At 37.5% G+C, this 18,212-nt stretch overlaps 1 protein-coding gene across 1 annotated transcript in view; it reads left to right on the top strand.

Moving 5' to 3' along the window:
• The window catches only part of HSD17B12 (hydroxysteroid 17-beta dehydrogenase 12), a 138,296-nt gene that overhangs the window by 27,314 nt on the left and 92,770 nt on the right, over positions 1 to 18,212 (top strand). The window lies entirely within an intron of this gene.

Below are 18,212 nucleotides of genomic sequence, written 5' to 3'. Positions count from 1 at the left end.
CAGTAAGCTATCGTACTGGGCCTGCATTTCCACATTAGGTGGAAATTGCTGGGTTGACTTGCTTGCGTTGCCTGTCTGCCTTCGCTAGGTATTTGAGTTTGTACTCTGTTGCTGTAGATGATTAATTTATGCATTAGGTGTTTTAGGGGATAAGTGATGTGTAAGACGTAGAGCTTATATTCAAGTAGGGAAAGATGGACAATAATCATCTAGACCCATAAATAATATAATCATGGATGGTGGTAAGTGCTCTGAGAATAAAGCAAGCTAAGGAGGACAGAGAGGAACTGCTACGTGTGTGAGTAATGGAGTGGTGGGAATATTCTAGATAGGGTGGTTAGGGAGGCCTCTCGGAAGACATGAATGACGTTCAGTGGAGACCGTAATGATGAGAAGGAGCTCATCTTGTGAAGCTCTGGGGTGAGACTGCTAGACGGGGGGAAAGCAGGTAAAGACACCCATGGCTGGGACTGGGCTTGGTGTGTTTGAGGAAAGGCAGGGACTTGGGCTGTGCTATGTGACTGCGTAGGTAGAGAGTGTAAGGGGGAAATGGTAGAAACGGTCGGCATCAATGGGGTCATGAACGATCCCATAGGACATGGAAAGGACTTTAGCTCTCATTCTGAGTAATGGGAAGTCCCTGGAGGAGTTAAAGATGTTACTTACTTCCTGTGGTGATGACTCTGGCTGCTGTATGGTAAATAGACTGGAGTCGCCAAGGATGGAAGTAGGCTGGACATTAAGGAGCCTTGTAGTCATCTAGGGGAGATGTGAATGACGGTACTTTGAACCAGGGTGTGGTGCTGTAGGGGATGAGAGGTGCTCGGACGTGGTATGTGTTTGAGAGCGTAGACAGGTCTTGTGGATGGATTACAGATGTGGCAAAGAGGACTCAAAGCTGACTTCTAGGCTTTTGGCTTGATCTGCTGAATGAATGGATGGTCCCATGGGGGATTCTGACAGGAGCAATCTTGACGTGGGGATCAAGAGTTTTATTAAGTTGTGATGCCTACTATGAAAATAAAATTGATGATAATAAAAATTGCTAAAAATGAAATTATCTTTTTCTTAGTGCTATATATATGTATAATAAATGTATATATTTATTTATTTATTTTTCATTAGGAAACTTTGCCATTATTTAGATTGAGATGTAAGCTGTAATAGAGGGAGCGTGTATGGATGTGTACTGGAAGATACGTTTTTTAAATGTGTAGCTATTTACTGTGAAATGAGTGGCACAACTGAATAACATCAAGAATTAGGTAGTGTTTGCTGTACTGTGTTGTGAAAACTTTAGTGGTCCCTGAAGTGTTGATTTTTTTTTTCCTATTTATTCCAACTGGGTGTGGTTACAAAGGATCAAGTGTAATTTGTTATTAACATTTTATTGTTATGAAGAGTTAATTCATTTTTACTATTAAAAATGGTGGCATGACGGTATTCAAAATGTAGGAGAGCCTTCCAGAAGTTTGTAACTCTTAGAATTGAAATCACCATTTAGCAAAGATCAGAATCATATTAACCACATAAGGCAGGATTGACTAAGGTGAATGGATTTGATGAATTAAAGTGCTGTTTGTGAAGTGCAGTAAATTCACTTTTGCATTTTAATTTTGGCTAACAACTTTTTATTGTAGCACTCAGATGCAAAATAGGATGGTAGGTTTTTTTCATCCATCTCCAGAGTCTTTTGGAGATAGCATTTTGACTAGATCTACCATGCAAGTCAGCATGGCTTAGAAACAATTTATCGTTTTATTTTTAAATTGAGATTTTAGGGTGTTACCACAAGATGGTCATAATGCCCATCTATTTTAGTATAATTAGGCTGGGAGGAAATAATCTTTTATATAAGGTGAGTTAATGGTTTATTGCTATTACCATTTATTTTACCTTTTTCAGTAAGTGAAAATCATTTAAACTTAAATTCAAATTCAGATATATATTCTATAGGGAACATAACTAGTTTAAAACCATGTAAAATATCTTTCCTTGCTAACAAAACATTCAGTTTTTCCTTCCTTGTGAAACCTTGAATCAAAATGTACTAGTGAGTGAGGATGTTTGTATTCCAGTGGTGTTGCTGAACCAGACAGGTCTGCAGCGCAGTGGTTTATTTTTAGATACTAGGTTGCCATTTTTATCCTGCAAAAATATTCATCAGTGTCCTGCTGTCAGGCCATCAGTTTTATAAATGTGTCACACAGACCAGATCTTGTTCTTTGTCTCATTTTCCCTCCAACTCTTTTCCCTTTGATTTGTTCATACAACTGTTTGGAGGAGGAGAGTGTTTTTATTTCAGTTCATGTATTAGATACTTCATAGGTTTTCAGCATCACACAGTTCATTCACTTACCTGCAGCTGCTTATGCATCTCTACTTGTCTATTATGGGAAACTGTTACAGATCGCTGAGCTGAAGGCAAGGAAAAGAGAAACATGTGCATTGGAAGTTCTCTCCCTGGGTCCATTCAGTTTTTGCCTGCCTTCTCCAAATATTTTATGTATGAATGTGTATGCAGTGTGTGTGAGTGTGTGTGTGTGTGTGTGTGTGTGAATTTCAATTGCCTTGTCTCACCCAACTGGGGACTGCCGTCATTTTGCATGAGCAATAGCTGCCTAAAGGCCTAGGGGTTACCCCATGTGGCAGGAAGCCTACTAGTTTGCATTGAAAATAAGTCCGTCATTATTTCTAAATACATACAACATACCAATCATTTAATTTGTTAGGGGACCATCATTCTGGATGCTTGAGTGGCAAATACAACCATAACAGAAGGAGAATCCCTGCAATCAAGAGAAAGCAAGGGGAAACCCATAAATGTAGTCAATTAACTTTTTTAACAATGTATGTTCCTGTCTCACTTACTGAGTAATATTTAAGGGCCTTAACGCATTATTAGTAGCTTTGGTGGATACCACAGCTTGGAAAACAGGATTCTTGACTTGTGGAATTTAGTTATTTTAAGGATAGAAGACGTGTATGGATATTTCACAGACAAGGCAGTATAGTATTTATTCTAGGTAAGAGTGCAGACACATGAGCCAGAAATTTGGGTTTATAGCTTGTCCTGATAATTTTTAGTTATGTAGCCTTAGGCAATTGTTTAGCTTTTCTGAGCCTCAGTTTCTTCATCTATAAAATTGATATGTATCTCAGAAGTTACTGTAAAGGTTAAAAAAGATGATGCTTGTTTAGTAATATGACAAAAATACAGAGTGTCATGCCTAGAACATAGCAAATATATAATAAATGCTAGTTACTTTATAATAACAGTAATACCAATAACAGGGATAATAATAAATATTCTATGAGTGTTCTATAGCGCTTTTACAGCCAGGGGTATATTCTGCTGTAAGTAACAGAACACCTGATTATGGTGGCTTAAACAGATAGGGATTTATTTATCTTAACAAGAAGTCTGGGGTAGGCCAGATTGCATATTCTTCATTCAATAATGTTTATTGAAAATCTGCTATATGCCAGGTACTATTCTAGGTACTGGGATTCATCCATAAATAAAATATAACAGTCCCTATCCTCATGAAGCTTACATTCTAATTGGAGAGAGAGGCAAAATAAACAAAGTAAAAATGTAAGTTGTTAGTATATTAGAAGTTGAGCCTTAGAAAAAGCTTCATAAAGGAGCACCTATTTAAACTAGTTTATAAGAACACTAGAGTTTCAGTAAGCGAAGGCCAAGTAAGAGAAGGGCACAGCAGAAGGGCACACGTAAGGATGGCAGTGCCGCCCTTACGATAGACCCTCAGTGAGAGGGTGCTGTGTTAGTCACCAAGTAGCCAGGAGTCACGAATACGAGTTTTGTACGATTTCTCAATTTAAAAAAATTTCCCATATTATTGTTGTTATTCTGACTTTATATAACAATTAGTAATCAGATACTTAGAAGAATAGCAATGATACTAATATAGAGTGCTTTTATATCAAACATTGTTCTAAGCAATAATAATAATCAAACGTAATTGTTGACACTTACATAATGCTAATTATGTGCCAGGAACTGTTGGGAGGATTTGATATCCATATTCATAGCCTAATCTCCGAGTTACGTACCATTACTATTGCCTTTTTATAGAAGAGTGAATTGAGGTAGTTAAATAAATTGGACCAGGGTTGTTTATCTTTAAGGACACCAAGGAAGGAGGTAACCAGAGAGGTAGCACTTACAGAATATAATTTTATTTGAATTTTAAACTTAATAAAAACGTTGTATAAGAAATAATTTGGGGGCAGCTGGATGGCTCAGTTGGTTAGACAAAGTTGCTGGTTCAATTCCCACATGGGATGGTGGGCTGTGCCCCCTGTAACTAAAGATTAAAAACAGCGACTGGACTTGAAGCTGAGCTGCACCCTCCACAACTAGATTGAAGGACGACTTGGAGCTGATGGGCCCTGGAGAGACACACTGTTCCCCAATATTCCCCAATAAAATTTATAATAAATAAATAAATAAAATGTGAAAATCATTTTTTAAGAAAAGCTTTAAAAAAGTTTAAAAAATACATTTGATTATTATAGAAAAATTACACAGTGCAGCTAAGTAAAAGAGGAAAATAAAAATTACTTACAGCCTTCTACCTAGAGGTGACTGCTGTTAACTAATTGGTCTCTGTATGACCTTTTAGACTTTTTCCAGTATACACAGAAACGTGCACAGATGCGTGTATATGCACATTAAAAAAAAAATATAATACCAAGGATGGCAACTGTCCTTGTTACTCCCACTGCATCTGGGCATTGGCTTATTTATAAGCTAGGTTTTTGATTAGCTTCTTTTGGCTCATTAGATAAGGGTCATTGCAAATTCCAACTAAGGGTCTTCAGGAGAAATAAGCATTGTTAAAACAAATGTCAGTTTTGCTCGATGCAGTTTTGTTCCAATGTTTTCTTCACTTGGCAATATATCATGGACACCTTTCACTGCCAATAGCTACTCTTTGGTGTGATCATTTTTGATAGTGCGTTGTGTTTCCATTGTATTGAAATACTCTCTTATATAATGTAGCTATCATATATCATATACAATATATAGTATAGATATATATGATATACTATACTATATGACATACTATATATGATATACTATATATGATATGATATACTATATATGGTACTATACATACCATAATTATATGCTATATATACACTATATATAGGCTTTAATTATAAATTACAGTTTAGTGGTCCTTTATTGTTGAATGGTTTCAGTTTTGCTATTGCAAACAATGCTGCAGTATGCCAGCATCTTAAAGGTCACGTTCATTCTGAAAATCTGAAAAGGAAAGGCAATAGAGCATTAAGTCAGTAAGAGCCAGCAGATGGCATGGGAAGGTGTGACATTTAAAGAATTGGCTCAGACTTCCTTGCTTTTTAAGGCTCAGTGGCCAATTAAGAAAAACAAGGGCTACTGACTACTGAAATTTTTAAGTTGAACAGTGAGGAATCCTAATCTTGTGAGGAATTGAAGGTGTTTTCAAAACGGTAAGTAGCAAATATATTAATCCTTCCAGCATACCCGCCAGGTAGGTGAGTATGTCAGTAAATAACACAACTTGAACTTTAGACCTCAGAGACATTAGTTTTTCTCTCCTTCAGCTCTAGTTCAGACAGTGAGACTATTAATTAACTTACGTTTTTAAAAGTTGGGGCAACTCGCATTAGAGACCAGTGAGTTTCTACAACTCCTTCACAGAATAAAAAGAGGTATAAGTAAATAAATGAGACCACTGAAAAGTACCTAAGATTGCATTTTAGATCAGCCTTTTGTGAGAAGTTCTGTTTGTGAGAGGTCCTTTCTTGAAGGGAGGAGAGTGCTTCCTTTGCTTCCATAATGCTCCCAGACAGCTGTGCTGGCGATTTCACCACTGCACCTGGGACAGTGGCTCATCCATGAACTTCAGTCAGGCTGCAATGACAAGCCTAAAATTATTTCACTGGTCTGACGACTTCCTCTCTCCCACAATGGTTCACAGGTGAAGTAAAAGTTACACAAACAAGTCTTACGTTTTCTGCCTTTCTTGTTAAGTCTCTGGAAGAAAAGTTGAAAATAGATTTTTGGATTCAGTTTCTCATGCTCTTTCTGTCTTGAATTTGTGAAGATGAGCTAGCTGTAGGTTTGTATTTTTTTTATTATTTGAAATCACAGTTTTGGCTTACACTGTTTCTGAAACTTGTGGATGTGTGTGTTTAAGAAATTAAAGAGGAGAGGGGTCATTACTGTCACTTTATACTCATCATAGTCACAGAATCATAGGGTCTTGCCCCCCATACATTTAATCTGTGATTACACTTAAAAGACGCTGAAACTGAGACTCCGAAATGTTAATTACTGGTCCAGATTCATTTACCTAGCAGAACCAGGACGGAACATAGGTTTGCTGACTGCTAGTCAACTCACCACTATATTATGTAGAATGTAACCTCTGCAACAGAGGAAAATAGTGTTGGATTACATGGAGCTCCTTTAAAAAGATTCTGTTGGAAATGTATTGCTTTGAGTGTTCATTTTGAAAAATGTGATAGTCATTCAGTTGCTTAGCATAATTTCATTGGCAGTCTTGGGTTTTCCTAAAAAATAGAAAGAGGATCCAGCCAGATGTTGTCTGATAGCAGGGATTCGTGCTTCCATCGGTTTTCGCTCTTCAGGGATGAGGAAAAAAGAAAAAAAAAATACTGTTGGAGAGAATAGATTAGCATTGTTTATTTCCTTCCTCGAATTTGTTGTTGACAGTAGTCAGTCTTCAATATCTGCATCGTAAATTGTTTAGCAAACTATCTTTTGGGGTGGCCTCTTTGGCTGAAGCATCAACATTTAGGCCTTAAGGGAAGTGTTTAATCTTTGAAGAAGAAATTATTCACTAAGAGACTCTAGCTCAAAGTATGACTTTATTGTAGTGGTATTGTGATAAACCTAGTGGCTTCAAAGCAGAATAAATAGCTTCTTAGTGGGGAGGGACTTATTTATCAGAGTGACTGAAATCCAAGGTCTCTTTGTTTTGGAGGAATTTACCCACTTCTTATCTGAAGGATATTGTTAAAAGCTTAAACTGGATGAATTAGGTTGAAACAAGCCAAAGCTACACTTGACCTTCCCTATATATTTATCTGTCTTGGTGTGTATAAATTCGGACCATTGAAAAGAAGTTTATTATTGGAATTACCAAGTAGATCCCATTACAAGTCTTTCACTTTTATCAGGCTGGAGTTACATATTTCAAGGACACTCATGTAATGCAGGCTCTATAGACCTACTAGTGTGTTTGTATACCGTTTATAAGCGAGGGGAATGTTTGGTTTAGTTATTACTGCCCATTAAATGTGTGCAATCATAAGTTATGTCAAAAGCTACTATTTCTTATGTCGAGCTATAGGACTCTTCCAATTTGGACTTGTTGAACTTCGAGCCTATAGTCATTTACCAGATGTAAATTTCTTACATAGGAGTAGAGGGAATGTTACGGTTTATGTTGATCATAAAACAATTGCAGAGGCTGCACAAGTCTCATTTGAATGTTAGCTACTCCACATTAAGAAGAAAATAAAGCCAGGATTACACTGCATATCAGAGATAAGAACATAGCGTCAACTCTTTCCTTGCCATATTTCATGATTTAATTAATCATGGATTAAGGACCAGATAAAAAGTCTGGCTCTGCTTTCAGTTATTTTGAACTTGTGTACATTATTTAGCCTCTACTAATAGGGGGGCTTTGATATCCTAGGGGCTACATAGCCAGACTTAATGATTGTTGTAGTCAGTAAAGCTTAGAAATTCAGGTTATCGCAAGGTGGCTGATGGGGGTGGGGAGTAAAGAGAAATGTCATTCTCAATATGACGAGTGACTTGGGCACAACATGGAGCTGATTTCCTGTCATGTTATATTTAGGAAACACCAGACAGACTTTGGCTAGGGTTAGGAGGCTGGGTAAGGAATAGGGAAAAATAAGGTTGAATTCTGCATTATCAGATGAATGAGCAGAGAACTCTGCAGTGTTTGTGTAAGTGTGCACCATGCATTATTGTTAAATGTGATTGTTACAGGTATAGTTCCAAATTTACAAGCCATTGTTCTATTGCATTGTGCGGTCACGTTCCGGTGATTAGGTTTAAGATGACGTGACCACTGGCAAGTCATGTAACTTCTCCGACAGTTTCTTTATTTGTAAAATTAGATACTATAATAAGCTCTTGTTATATATAACCCTCATATAGTTGCAGGGGCGGTTACTAATTGTACCTAACAGAGTTTTGGGCAATTAAAACAGATAGTGTCTGTTTGCTACTGTATTTGGCATATATTTGGTATTCAGTAAATTTAGATACATGTAAAAGCTGTTCTACGTAGGAACAATCCAAACAGAATACAATCCTCTGTATTCTGTTATGTAAATTGAATGATGTGTTTATTGGTTGGGGTTTTACTTCCTGAATTCAAGGGATGATGCAGCAAGAGAAATAACAATTGTTTTTCCTTTCTTGATCAAGCTGTTGCTAAAAAGCGAGTCTTTACTTTTAAAAAATGGTTAATTTTAAAATTAACCATTTTAAAGTGTACAATTAAGTGGGATTTAGTACATTCACAGTGTTGTGCAGCCATCACTTCTATCTAGTTCCGAGACATTTTTATCACCCCAAAAGGAAATACCATACCCATTAAGGGAGTCACTTTCCCCAGCCCCTGGCAACCCCTAATCTTTATTTCCCTATGGATTGACTGATTCTGGATGTTTCATGTAAATGGAATCATACAGTCTGTGCTCTTTTGTATCTGGTTTCTTTCACTTAGCATAATGTTCACACATATGGCTCATACACAGTGTAACATGTATCAATACTTCATTCTGTTTTATGGCTGAATAATGTTCCATTGCATGGATATGGCAGGTTTTGTTTATCCATTCATCAGATGAGGGGCATTTGGGTTGTTTCCACCTTTTGGCTCTTGTGAATTGTGCTGCTACGAACATTCCTGTACGAGTTTCTGGTTGAATACCTGTTTTCAGTTCTTTTGAGTCTACACCTAGGCATGGAATTTATAGGTCAGATGGTAATTCCATGTTATTTTTTTGAGGATCTACCAAACTGTTTTCCTCAAACGGCTGCACCATTTCAGATTCCTACTAGCATTGCGCAAGGGCTCCAATTTTTCTACATTCTCACACTTGTTCTTTTCCATTTTCGTTATTTTAAATTATGACCAAATTGGTTTGTCATTGTAATTTTGATTTGCATTTCCCTAACGATGTTGAACGTTTTTTCATGTGCATGTTGACCATTTGTATATCTTATTTGGATGAATATCTATGCAAGTCTTTGCCCATTTTAATATTGGGTTCTTTTTGTTTTTGAGTTGTAGGAGTTCTTCATGTATGCTGGATACTGGACCCTTATTAGAGATAGGATTTTCAATTTTTTCTGCTCATTCTTTGTGTTTTTTTTCCACTTTCTTGATATTGTCGTTTGGTATACAAAAAGTTTTAGTTTTGGTGAAGTCCAGCTTACCAGTTTTTGCTTTTGTTGCTCATAGTTTTGGTGTCTTATCTACCCTTAGCTTTAAAATTTTCCTTTCTATACCCCTTCTACTTTCTGTTGCTAAGTTATTTTGCATTTACTCTGTGCCAAGTCCAAGGCTAAGTACATTACTTATATACATTGTCCCATTTAATTATCAAACAATCCAGTGTGATGGGTACTATTATTAATATTATTTTTTTAGATCTTTACAATGACTCTATGGGACCGATGTGGTATCCTCTTTACAAATAAAGAAACTGAGACCATACAGTAGACTACGTAGCTTCTGATAGATGGCAGAGTTGGCATTTGAACCTAAACTTGAACCTTGCTGATCTGATTTTAGGGCTCATGTTCTTGACCACTTTACATACTCGGTGTGGACTAACATAGCAAAACCCTAACGTATTTCCCCTGTGGTGTTTCATTAGGCCTGTGATTCAGAAGTAGGATCTTTGTTCCCAGCCAGAATTTCTGCTCTCATGAAGCCCCTTCCATGTTATCCCCACATGTTGGGTATTCCCAAAGGACGCCACTAAATCACACTGAGGCACAGGATGGGTAGATTTTTAATTCTTATACAAGGGTTTGCATGTTTAAAGAGGATGTGGCATTCATTGAAATTCATCATCATCTGGAAAGGCTGTCACTTAACCAAGTAAAGTGAAACAAATCAGACAGAAGATGTTTTTGGGTTTTGGTGCCACCAGAAGGCATTACCAGTCCTTGCCTGGAAGTCAGCCCACGGTTTTAGCTGCCTTCAGCCGATCCTGCTGTTCAGTTTCTTCCTTTTCTCTGTTCTGAACCCATAGGTTGTTTTTGAATGTTATTGTTGTTGTTGTTTTCCTGTGTGTTAGTTTTTTTTAAGTGGCTTGCTATAACTGTCTGCAGTATTTGGTTGGGTCAAGAGAAGAGAAGGGAAGACTGAGAGAGGTCTGATCAATCAGTGGGGAACCTGAAGGGGCTGAGTGGGAGAAGGGGTCCCTATGGGGATAGCACATTTGTAAAGCGGGCATTTTCTCTCTACAGTAATATACTGTACTTGATGTGTACTTTTCCAAATGCCCACAATATCTGGGTTTATGCATAATCTGATTTCTTCCCTGTAAAATTATTTTTTATTAAAATATGATTAGGAGAACAAGTTACAGTTGTCTTTGCTTATTTTGCATCCCTTTCACAGCCTCTCTTTAATAAAAATGCAGGAAGTTGCTGCTGTTTTATTAACTTGCAGCCTGCATGCTTCTCTTTGTTCTTTGCTAAATATGAGCTGGCATGTGTTAGACTACGTTAGCATTTGCTCTTTGGGACTTCAGTGGTTTCTAAATTCAGCACTGCTAAGCCTGTTCCCTGTTTGCTTGAATCAATTGAGACTGCTATTTTTAGCAACAAAAGCGAATTGAAATAGCAATTTTCTTTCCATGTAATAGATCCCCAAGAGGAATACTGATGCAAGCTCTCTGTCATTTTCTATTCTCCCTACCCCCCCGAAAAGCACTCAGAGGAAAGGCAGCTGTCATGGTTTGCGGCAGTATTAATCTTTAATCAATCGAGTGTTTTCTGCATTCAGGTGTTCAGGGGGAAAAAAAGGGTCATGAGAAGGAATCTGCCTGGAATAACTAAGCTCTTATGCATGGGCTCTGCAGTCAGAATTTGGTGGGTAGTAGCAGGGAATAGACAGAAGAGCTAAAAATAGCATGTTTGCTTCCAGTGTTCCTCTAGTCTATTTTTGATGTTTGATTTTGATAAGGTTGATTGGGTACTTACTAAAAATATCTGTTCCTAGCAAGTTGAGGACAAAAACAGGTAGAATATTTTTAACCTACAGAAACTCAAGTATTTTTGTTGACTATATAAAAAATCTGGAAGCTGAGCCCTGGTCAGTTGCCAGTATTTTATGTAATTGGTAACAATCTAGACACTTCTGGATGCCAAGTTGGGCTATTCCTTATAGTTGTCAGTTTCCATCTTCTCAAAGGCTTGCAAATTTGCTTTCTGATGTTGTATTTATATATGAAGACATAAGCTTTTTTTATTTCCTTCTCCCTTCCCTTCTTCCTTTTCTCTACTCTCAGTTCTGCCCTTGGCCATCACATGTGCTCCTACAACCCAAGGACTGTGGGAAATACCTGAGGCTTTTCTGGTATAGGTGATACTTGTAGCTTTTTTTTCAGTGTATTGTTGAAAACTATAATAACCTTAACTTACCCACTTACTCCATAGCCAAATGAAATCTGAGAACACCCAGTGTTCATTGAAGAAGCAAAGCTTAATAAGAACAGTGAACTGTTATGATTTTGGTAATTTGGCATGCTTTGCTAAACCAGAATGGTTCATCTCTCCTTCTTCCAATCCTGCTTTGGATTTGTCCACTTTGTATTCACCCTGGCACATTATGAGTTCAGTAGTTCTCTCTAGCATTGAGAATCATCTTTTTGGGGGCGGCTGGATGGCTCAGTCGGTTAGAGCGCGAGCTTTCAGCAACAAAGTTGTCGGTTTAATTGCCACATGGGATGGTGGGCTGGGACCCTGCAACTAAAGATTGAAAAACGGCGACTGGACTGGAGCTGAGCTGCGCCCTCCACAACTAGACTGAAGGCTAACAACTTGGAGCTGATGGGCCCTGGAAAAACACACTGTCCCCCACTATTCTGCAATAAAAAATGTAGAAAAAAAGAAAATCATCTCTCTTTTTCAACTGGATAAAGAAGATGTGGTACATATATGCAATGGAATATTACTTGGCCATAGGAAAGAATGAACCATTTGTAACAACATGGATGGACCTAAAGGGTATGATGCTAAGTGAAATAAGTCAGACAGAAAGACAAATACCATATGATTTCACTTATATGTGGAATCTAATAAACGAACAAACAAAACAGAAACAGACTCATAGATATAGAGAACAAAATGATGGTTGCCACAGGGGAGGGGGGTTGGGGGGCTCGGTGAAAAACATGAGGTTAAAAAGTACAAGTTGGTAGTTACCAAACAGTAGTGGGGATATGAAGTATAGCATAGGGAATATAGTCAATAATATTTTAATAGCTATGTATGGTGCCAGCTGGGTACTAGACTTATTGGGGGGATCACTTTGTAAGTTATATAAACATCTAACAACTATGCTGTATACCTGAAACGAATATAATACTGAATCTCAGCTGTAATTGAAAAAACAAACAAACATGTAATTAACAAAAAATAAAAATATGGTATATTAAACATAAAATAAAAAGGAAATAATTTCTTTTCAAGGATAGCCTTAGAATCCTTTGAAAATATATTACCCACAGGACAAAGTTAAACTTCTCTGTTAAATTTCTTAAATTTTATTTTAGATCACTGATTCTTTATGTTGAGAGGGGCTGGGGAGTATATGGGGTTTGTGTACAGTAGATGCTTGGGCATTATTTCCAAAAATATTGTGGATAAAGCAGTGGATTGTGTCTAAGAGCCTAGCTTTCCACTCATAACCTCCTTTTATTCATTCACTCATTTATTCATCCATCAAAACCTCATTAATCAACTACTTTTTGCCGGGCACTGTGCTAGCAGTTGCCTGTGGTGTGAAAATGAGAAAAAGAAACCTCATTTTAAATGGAGTCAGGAGGCTTGAATGGGGAGTTTTCAGGCACTACCACTCCACCTCAGTTACCCCAGCAGGAAGAGGTGTCAATTGCAGACTCAAAATGAAGAGATGTACCTTGCAATCCCAATAAGAGAGGTCTCTACTACTCCAGCGGGTGGAAAGAAGATTTTCTCCTTGCCTAGCAACAAGCCCAGCCAATAGGAACTCGCACAATGCAGCCAATGAGAAGCATCACCACCCTGAATTCTCACTTTTCTCCAATGGACTTTTAATTCAAAGCACCCCCTCCCAAATTCCTCCTTTTTCTCTATAAAATAACTTTCCTTTGTTTGCTGGACTTGCCTGTAGGTTTTGCTATAGCATGATTGCCCCAAATTGCAATTCTCTGCTATTCTTGAGTAAACACATTTTTGCTGGTAAAATAACTGGATGTTTTAGGGTCAACAGTGGTGACCCAGACAATTTTATGGAAATCTATATGAGGAATGTCATGAAGAGGAAGTACAGAGTACAATGGGGGCAGACAGCTGTGACATCCTGTTGTTCTAGAGGTCAAGGAAGGCTTCATGGGAGAGGAGATATTCAACTGAAGACCTGAAGGATAAGGGAGACACTGGTTGGAGTAAAAGTGGGAGTAGGGGGAGAAGCATCTGTGAAGAGAGACCATGTTACCTGGAGGAACTGGAAAAATTTCAGCATGACCAAGGTAGGAGGAAAGTGATGGGTGTTAATGTCAGCTCATGGAAGACCTTGTCAAGAACAAGGGCAGTGGGAAACCATTGGCAGGTTTTATTTAGGCAGGGAAGTGATGTCAGATTTGACATTTGGAGTATCTCCTTGGCTGCAGTTGGAGAATGAATTGGAGAGGAATAAGAATGGGGGCAGGTGAATGAGTTAGAAGCGGGTGCAGTAGTTGTAGTGGGAGATGAATGACGGTCGCCCCAGGTAGTGGCAATGGGGAGAAGTGAATGGATTTGTGTTTCAAGTTCTTTTATATTATAATTGGCAATAGGAAAACGACGTCACTGCTTGACAGGAGAATGAGATTATAAAAATAGTATTTGAGAAAGATAATTCTTAACTATGTATAGCATGAATTGAGTGAGGAGGGACTGAAAGGTTCACTGCGCAAATCCTTACGTTTTGAGATGGTAGCTTAGATTGCAGTGATAGCTGTTGTGAGAATTAATTGCATAACATCAGTGAAATACCTTGAGCAAATATTCTTAAGATGTGAATACTAAATATTTTGTTTTAAGAATTTACTGACAGCTGACTCTCGCTTTTCTGGCCTTATAATAATGACTTTAGCAGCATAGAAGTTTTTTGTTTTTTGTTTCCATCCATTGTAAAGAAGACTAGACTTTCTGTATATGTCTGATTCACTGTGGTAAGCAGTAAAAAAAAAAAAAAAGTTGGTTAAAAAAAGTGGCATGGTAATTCCATGGAGTCATCAGGAACCTTGGTTCCTATGAGTATGTTCCTTCATCTTAGCCCATGGCTTCTACCCTCAAGGTTAGTTAGTTACTTCATGGTTCAGGACTGCTCGATCTACAGCCATCACTTAAATTGGCTCTGTGAAGAGCAAAAAGGGGCCTCTCCCTGCTGAGTCCACTTCCTTTAAGCAGCCTTTCTCAAAATCCCTTGCAACACTGCTTGCAACTTATTTCTAGAACTTAATCACATGGCCACACCTAGCTGCTAAGGAAGTTGGAAAAGAGGTCTGTATTCCAGGCCGTGATTGCTGCAAAAAAGGAGGGGAAGGATGGATATTGAGGAAGACCGTAGGCTCTGGCCCAGATGTGTACATACATAACATATGAAGGATGGGTCCCTAGGGTTGTTTTTGCACATTTCATCCTTACATCAGTGTGGCTATGTGCGCTTAATTTTTTCATTTTAAGAAATCACAAAAAAACAACAATAAGCAATACTTCTAATTTGGATGATTAGGGAGTTAGCCTTTGTTATTTTATTTGGTTTTCATTGCAAGGTGGTAGGTATATTAGAGTGATAGTGCTTAGATCAGTGTTTTCCAAAAGACAAACCAAGACATCATTTTAGGTACTGCATTGATGAATATTTAAAAATGTTAATATATATACATATATATGCACACATGTTACACTAATATTCTATATTAATTGGAACTGATGGGTTTTTTTTACTTATAATCAAATAAGTAAATAGTAATTAAGTAATTGTATTCTATTAACTTTTATTTAAATATCAGTTTTAAGAAAATATTACGTGACCTCAGGAAACACTGATTTAAGCAATACTGCACTGATTTTTCGGAAACTGGAATCGATGAAGAGTCCATCAAAAAAGGAAAAGACTTCTTTTTCAGAGAGGCAGTACATGCACACGGTTAACAGTAAGAAGAATAAAAGTGAGTTATCTCTTTCCTGTCTTGATCCTTAGCACCCAAGAAGCAACCACAAAAGACTTTTGATTTAAGATGGTGTGCTTTGGTTAGCTTCCTAAAATTAATGATGAAGACTTGACTCCCCAGACAATATGCTAGCTTCCTAGTATTGAGGATAACACTTCCATTAATAGAAATAAAAAGTTATTGAACTTGATTAGGGGATTTTTCTATCTAATGATGAGCTGTTATCTCTGCTACTAGTGTTGGAAGATACACATAGCTTTAAAGCAGGGGTGTCCAAATTTTCTCAACGTTTTTCACCAAGGGCCATATGCGGTAAAACACACAAACAGCCGGGCCCCTCACTCGAGGTGAAGTACGTGTTGCCTCACCTGGTTTATTTAAGTAAACGAAATATATTTTTGAAATTTGCTGCGGGCCAATAAAAAATGGATTGCGGGCCGCAGTTTGGACACCCCTGCTTTAAAGCAAAGGATACATCTTTAACAGCAAAAGCTGGACATTCTTTGTCGCTACCCTCTGTGTCTTAAATAAACACATTTAAATACTTTTTGCATTGAGTTAAACTTTTATAATTAACTGAAGTTTAACAGGTGACTTGGTTATGTTTGTATGTTATTGCAAACATGCTACCTACCATGTGACAGAGAATGTAGACACACACACACACACATACACACAACCAGAGTCATCTGTAGTCTTTTGAAATATGTATATTCCAGGCCTCAAATTCTGGATATGTTACATGGAGTGACTTTATTATAGTTTAGCTCTTGATAATTTTTTTATTAAGGGATTTTAAGCACCTAATCTGAGAAATCTGATATTGCTATCAATTCATTACTGTAACCATGTATAGAATTTGCTTGCTCCACAGCTGTAGAGAATAAACAGAATAATCTGTTTACAGGTACCAAGGACTCTGTAAATAGATAGGTAATTGGCAGATACATTACAAGTGTAAGGTACTGTACTTATAAAGTGAAGAACTTTGAGAAACCAGGTCCTCAGGGAAACAGTCTAAGTGTGTGTTTTGCAGTGAGACCCAGTAAGAACTGAGTATCCTTCATGCAAGTGACTACTGAGCCACCTACCTTGTGCGTGTCACATGACAAGGAGCCTGGAATCAGCTAGAAGAATTAAGACATGCACACGTGAGGAAGTACAACTCATAGTAGAGGTTGGTGGTGAGTGCCAAAAGAGAAATGCATGTAAAGCACTGTGGATTTGAGAGGAGAGAAAAGCTTCTTTTGTTTGAAGTGATCTGGAACAGTGGAGTTTGTGGAGCTCATATGAGGCGGGGAAGGAAGTGGAGAGGAGCTGAAGTTCTGGGGGTCTTGGAGAGAGCAGAAAAGTTTATCACAGAAGGAAAAGGAGAGAATTGGAAACATTAGAAAATATTTATCCTTCATGTGTGAAACATTAGTGAATCAGTAATAGCATAGTGTAAAATTTGGGTCCCCATGCCTCCAAAATACTCAGGAGATGAAAAGTTACAGAAATGTGCAATTGAATTGATCACGAGATTGGAGAGACTTTCACGTGATGCATGACTTGCATACAGATGGGCTCTACCACATATGGTTAAATCCACTAATTGTTTCTTATAAACAAAACCACAACGATGAAAACCTGGGTTACCTTTGGAAGATGCTAGGGAACCAGTTTATTTTGAAAACTGGTAAATAAAGGAGAAAAACAAACATTTATTTTGTGTTTCCAGGCAAACTCTGTATCATTGTAACCAAATAACTAATAAGGAATCATTTCTCTATGGAAATATTCCAGCTAATAAATGAAGATGGAATGATAGAATTTAAATACCACGATTTTGCAACCTCTAATGAAATAACATATCATCAAATGGCTCTAATAAAGCAAAAAGAAAGATAACCAGAAATATGCCTCCTAATGCAAATATGTAATATTACTTAGTAGAAAGTATACTCACCAAAAATCAAACCTGAGTTTGATCAAACATCGATAGCCAACCACTAGGGGACAGAAAAACATGACATCAGGGGAATGAAATCAGCAAATGCCAGGCTGAGAAAGTATAGACATATGACCCAATATCTTCAACAAATGAGGGGATAAAGGGAGTAGGAAGGGGGAAGGGAGAGAGAGAGAGATGGAGATTAAATAGATAAGATAGATAGGTAGATGGATAGATGGAAGCTATGGATTAAAAGAGATTTAGCAGACATTCACCAATTTTAAGTATGGAACTTACTGAATCCTGATTCGACCAGATTATTAGGAGTTTTTTGAAACATTTGGAGGAAAATTTCTATACTGATTTGGATGATATCAGGGAATTTATTATTCACATGTTAGGAATGTGTTAATGGTATTGTGGTTATTTTCAAAAGCATACATATTGAAATACGTATGAATGAAATGTGATGGTAGGGATTCATTTCAAAATTATCTGAGATGGGAGGAAACTGGTGGGGGTATAGATAAAAAAAGATGGAGCTTGGGTTGATGGTTGGTGAAGCTGAGTCATGGGTACATGGGAGTTTGTTACGCTGTTCTCTTTATTTTTGGATATGTTTGACTTTTTTTAATTCTAAAAAGTTTTGAAACTGGAAAGATGAAGGCCACGCAGGAACATGATGAAAATATATGAGATTATGAATGACATGGCTAGGAAGAAGGTGAATGTGTCTCGTATATTTCTGAATAGT

The sequence above is a fragment of the Rhinolophus ferrumequinum genome, chromosome 11 (genome assembly GCF_004115265.2).
Source record: "Rhinolophus ferrumequinum isolate MPI-CBG mRhiFer1 chromosome 11, mRhiFer1_v1.p, whole genome shotgun sequence".
Lineage (NCBI taxonomy): Eukaryota > Metazoa > Chordata > Mammalia > Chiroptera > Rhinolophidae > Rhinolophus > Rhinolophus ferrumequinum.
This window is presented reverse-complemented; position numbering and strand designations above follow the sequence as displayed.